This window comes from Ambystoma mexicanum, chromosome 1p (genome assembly GCF_040938575.1).
Source record: "Ambystoma mexicanum isolate Mex_15411 chromosome 1p, UKY_AmexF1_1, whole genome shotgun sequence".
Lineage (NCBI taxonomy): Eukaryota > Metazoa > Chordata > Amphibia > Caudata > Ambystomatidae > Ambystoma > Ambystoma mexicanum.
The window spans coordinates 1,057,501,165-1,057,507,164 of NC_090921.1; positions in this window are offsets into that span (position 1 = coordinate 1,057,501,165).

The following is a 6,000-nucleotide window of genomic DNA, read 5'->3' on the forward strand; positions in this document are numbered from 1 at the left end:
CAATTTATGCAGTCTTGTTTTGTGCACTCACTTTCTGGCATCCACAACCAATTGCGCCACCAATAGTGGAGCCCCTTCTTTAGACAGAAGCTGAAAGTTAAAATCCCTGCAGATCACTATCTAAGGGTTAAGCCATTCTTTCAGGGCTGTGTCCACCATGCCCATTATTGATCCAATAAACTCTCCAAACTGGAGTTTATTGACCCCTCGGTAGATGTTTATCAATAACAGATTGACATCCCCTGATAAGTGCCGCCTTCTCATTTTCAATATTTGTACATATGGATTTGGGTGAACTTGGCTGCAAATCTCGAAACCCTGATCAACTTTGATCAATGTTAATAGATCAGAGAATGGCCGACCCAACAAGTCCTTCATGGCAGGGTTAAGGAAGGATTCATAGCCATTGCACACAGGTTTGGCCCATAACCATGTCTCCTGGAAGCAGAGGATATTGTAACCTCCCAGAACCTTCACTTCTTCTGTGAACAAACATTTAAAACCACAGGTATTCCAGGACCCTATATGTATGGTGCCTCCTGGCCCCTCTTCCTCAGTCTATTTCAAACATGGTTTGGCCAGTGCACCAGCCAGTCTACTCCAATCTGATATATTCTCCTGGCTCTGATGGGAATGGTCTTGGGTTGCGCAGTTCACTATTGTGAATTTCACAGCTGACAGATTTTTCACAGCTGGATTTGGGTCTGATGGTGTCAACATTCTTCTTTCTGGTATTACCAGTCTTTGGGCTACTAGCCGAAGTGCCCTTCTCCCTTTTCGCTGAGTTAATGATCTTATTATTACTATGGTCACTCAGATCATACCTTAAGGGTTATTACCATGTTCCAGAAGCGTGTCCTTCATTAGCTGTGATTCTAGATGACGAATAACCCAATCACAGCATTTTCCCGTCATTAATTCTACCCCTCGAATGTCATATGTTGCTATGTATCTCAGTGCTGGAATACACTGCAGAAGTTTCATGACATTGGGCCTCATTACGAGTTTGGAGGCAGCCATGCCCTTGCCCATGCTCCAAACTCAGTTCCGAGTTCCCTGAATGGGGAAATACCGGGCCATTCCGACCTTGGAGGGCTTGGTAATTCTCCATTCAGGGAACCCGGACCCGGACCATCCCCATTCCCATTCAGCCCCCATAGGGCTCAATGGCAATGGGGAGCATGCTAACAACGGGCCTGTTAATGACAGGCCCGTTGTTAGCATGCTGGCCCCTTCGCGGGACCCGCTAAGGATATCTGGTAAAACCAGACATCCAGAGCGGGTCCTGCAAGGGGACCTCGCAATAGGGCGGTATGGGGTTAATGGCTCTGGTGCCTTTACCTGCGCCTTTAACCCCTTACCGCCCCCTTGTAATGAGGCCCATTGGCTCCATTCAACAATAGGGTGTCCTGGCCCAGTAGAAGTCTTTCCAAATAAACTTTCAGGCCCCCATCATCCCTCTGCAAGGCTGATTTCTCTCCCACTCCACAAGGTCCCAGTGTTCTCTGATAATTTTTGGTCTTTGACAGACTGGATACATGGGGGACTTGTATGTTATCTGGCCAGGTGCGCCCTGCCTTATCAGATATTAGACGTTTCTCTCCCGGAATTCTGAATCCAGGTGTGTTAGATCTTGCTGCCAGTTTCCTACCATTTTCCTCAGCTGTATAAGCTCCCTTGGTAGTTGTGTTCCATGCTAAGCAAGCTTCTTGTTTCTCAATTTCCCTCAGTCCGTTTCACTCAAGTTGTTCCATCCTTCGTCCTCTTCGATCTCTATGATCTCAATGAGATCACCCAAATCGGCATTAGACGTCGAATGATCTTCCTGACTCATTATGCAGGATTTGATACAATTTAGGTGTTTGTTTACCAGACAGGGGTATGATCTCTTTGGGAATCCCCAATTCAATGCAAGATTTCTTAGATGTGTGGTTTACATCTTCTGGGACAGGAGTTTGAATATTGCGCAGGAAAGCTCTGGATCCATTTGATTTCCTTTTAGGAGCCTGCTTAATAACTCCTATTATTTTGTTTGAATATTCCAAAAGTGTTAGCCTTTTTCTTCTCAGCTTAAACTATTTTATTAGGAATGTCATGTCCATTATCCGCTGCCGTAATTACAAACACCCCATCTGAGTCTGCTTCCCACAGACCTACGGGTACTGGGGATGTTTTTTCCTGGGCTAGATGCTGGAAACATTTCCAGTGGGACCGTATCCACTTTCCATTTTCAATAATGGCCTCAATCAACACCGTTTTGTCGGCATTCTCCCTCCTAGCCAAGTGACAGAGGCGTAACTGCCACTGGTTGGAGATTTAGGCTTCTATATCCAGCCTTTTTTCGACTGTTTTCATAAAGTTGTCCAACTGTATCATCTTTGTGTGAATAGTGGCGATCATACTTGCTTGATCCTGTATCAATGTAGTTATCGTTCTCTACAGTTTGCAAAATGGTGACATTGAGATCACCAGTGTGGCCATCATAGTATGTTGAATGTAAGCAAAGTCATCCTTAAACACCAAGTTTCCTTGGAGTTGTCCCCCCACATCACTGTATTTGCTCAGCATATTTGTGTCTGTTGAAGTCGAACTATGTCTTACATCTGTGGACTCTTGCGACTTCTCCCCCCACTCCAAATGATCTCACATGACATCCGTGTCCTTTAGTATTGGTCGACGTTCTTTTACCCTGAGTGATTCTTCAGCAATATTTGCTCGCTCTTGGGCCTGAAGGTAACTCCTTCTGCCTTCATTTCAGGCAGCTTTTTCAGAATTTTAGGTGTCGTTACTCCATATTCAATTGTTAGAGATTTCCGGGGAGGAGTTTCAATAGGACTCTCTCTTTGGCTCTGGTCATCTCTTAAGGCGTCCAGTCTATCTTTAATTGCAGACATGCTTTGTCTCCTTTGGGTGTTTATTTTCTCCATTAGCAGTGATAAATTGGCTGCTAGTTGTGCTGCCAAAACAGAGTTTCTAATTTCAGGTTGCTCAGCAGGCTGCAATATGCCGGGCTGCATGCCTCTTCCCCCTTCACTAAAGGAGTGAGTTAATGCCATGTTGGCAGTCTTTCCATCTGCATTCTGATTCATCCTCACAGACCGCACCCCCTCGCCTGTAGATGGCCCGGCTACCACTCCTCCTCATTCAACACGTCAACCTTTGTGTTGTTTTGTGTATTAAGCTCCTTGCCCAATGTTATGACTGCCCGGTTCTCAAGGCTGACCAGAGAGGACACAGTCACCAGGGACACCTGGGACATTGATGGGAGCGGAGTTTCAGATGGCAAATTTATCGAAGATAATGGTAAATTTGTGTTATGATTAGGTACTCTGGACGGATTAAAAGGGGGTGATAGTATGTTTATGCTCTGATTAAGCGCTCTGGGCGAAGTCAAAAGCAGGGTTTATCATAGAGTCACTGCTGATCGGGGGACAGCCTGCAGTCTCACCTGTTTTCTTGTTTTCGCGCCCATTAGGTTGATAGGGTCCATGGCCATCCTTCAGGGGGTTCTTCAATTGGCCCTTTAATCTAGGCTGTTGAGCACTAGGGCCAGGGGCGGCATGTGTGCAGTGGCGGAATCACTCACACCAGTGAACACCAGCAAACACCCCTTTGGTCCGCTTCGCGCAGACAGGTGCTTTTGTGAGTCTGTGTCCTTGTTGTTTCAACGGTGGGTTGGCCACATGCCGAAATGGAAAGAAAATCACCACGCTCTGGCAGAAAGAGAATCCAACAACAGAAAACACCCCATTTCTTGTTTTCTGTCCCTGTCCAAACGCTCTGTGCAGGCCATGCACACCCTCTGCTTGGAGCATTGCGCAAGGCCCCCGAAGGCTCACACACGTGTGCCAGGCTAGTGCGAAATCCACACAAGTCCAGGAAAAGTGCTGCGCCTTTGATTCCATGAATCGACAAACAGGGTTACGCCCGCAGATTGGGCTCAGATTGGGCACAAGTACCCCATTTTCTGTGCAATTAATTCCATAAATCGGCCCCCAAGTGTCTGTGAAAATTCAAAGCCAGTTTTAGGGCCCTTGTCATGCACCAGATGGCACACAGAGTCAGCACTTATTTCTGGTGGGTGTACAGTTTTTTCAGAGCTATTGGAGTTGGAGAAGGCCTCATCATTAGGTGCAATGTCGGCATCAGTAGGGTCCTCTGTATTACATATGATGTTTTTACCCCCCCTCCAGTGATACAAACTAATTGGGGAACTAAATGCACCTAGAAACGGATGGATTTCGCTAATAAGCGAATTAACTTCTCCCGGGGGTCTTACAGGCTGAGTTGTGCTAGTCTGTACATCATGCTGTAGGGGCGGTAGGGCTATGGGTTGGATTTTCCTTTTCAGTATCAGCTTTTTCCGTGCAAACACTGGCATAGAATCCGTCACGAGCGTTGGGTGCATGAAAGCAGGTTCAAACACTGTTGGCAGATTGGAGGATAACATAACAGTAAACTATACGAAAAGTAAATCCACTTTGAAGAAATTAAATATTACCATTGACATAAATTCAGATGTTATTCTGCCGGTTCAAGATGAAGATGCAGACATAGAAAAGCCTACAGCTGTTATTGAAATGGAAGGGATAACATTTAGGATGGTAATTGATTCAGGAGCCAAATATACCTTGTTGCCAAAACATAGTTTGAGACCAAAATGGTAAAGAATGTGTTTCTCAATCCTGTAAACAGAGGGAAAGTATATGTGTCAAAGAAGGGTCAAAGAAGGGTAGCAATACTCTTTTGAGCTGGTCACACCAGCAATCCTCTTTTGAGCTGGTCACACCAAAAAAGGCTTCAAATAAAACTTGACCCCAGTGCAGAAGAAGGTGTGAATGCAATGGGAAATGGCAATGATTTATTACAGCATGATGTTTTTATTTCGTGAGGAACCAGGAAACCTTAAAGGTATCATGCATAAGATCAGAATTAAAAATGGTTCTAGACCATAGTACAGAAATTGAGAAATATTCCTTTAGCAATTAGATCTGCTGTTAAGGATGAACTACTGTCTATGGAAAAAAAGGTGTCATTGAGAGGATAGAGGCTTCTGAGTGGGTGTCTCCATTAGTGGTAGTTCACAAACCCAATGGCAAACTCAGATTATGCATAGATCTTAGATCAGTCAACAGATGTGTAATACCTGATAGACACCCATTGCCTAATATTGATGAGATGTTAGGTACTATTAAGAATGCCAATGTTATGGGTTCATTAGATTGACAATCCGCATATCATCAAATTGTGCTTTACCCTTCCGCATTTATCACTCCAGAAGGTCTATTTCAATGTAAAAGAATGCCATTTGGACTGATATCAGCAGCTGCTGTATTCCAAAGGATTATGTATCAACTGTTTCAAGATATGGATGGAGTTTTGTATTTTTAGGATGATGTGTTGGTTTATGGGAAGGACAGCAAAGAGCATGATCATAGATTGAGGAAAGTGTTGGACATTTTTATGAAAGCAGGTCTGGTCATTGAGCAGAGATAAATGCAAATTCAATAAAAGGAGTATCCAGTATTTAGGACACACAATATCTGAGGCAGGCATTCAACCGAAATCTGATTTAATAAACAAAATTATAAATTTTCTGAGTCCGTTGGATAAAGAGAAATGAATAGCTTTCGTGGGAATGGCAGAGTATTATGTTAAGTTTGTGCCTAGGTTAGCAGATAAGTTATTCCACATGAGAAGTCTGGCAATAAAAGGGAGTAAGATTTGTCTGTAGTGAGCAATGTGAGAGAGAATTACAGGAAATCAAAAATGGTTTAACAAAGGCCCCCACATTGAGTAATTTTGATCCCAGCAAAGACAGTGGGCCTCATTACAACTGTTGCGGTAAGGCAACAACAGCGCCAGTAGTGCTACCGGCACCGTTGTTGCCATGCCGCAACATTACGAGTTTGCTCGCGGGTGCCGCTCTGGACGCCTCGTCAGACCAGGCGTGCAGAGCGGCACCCGCGAGCAGGCCAGGATGGTAGCAACGGTACCATT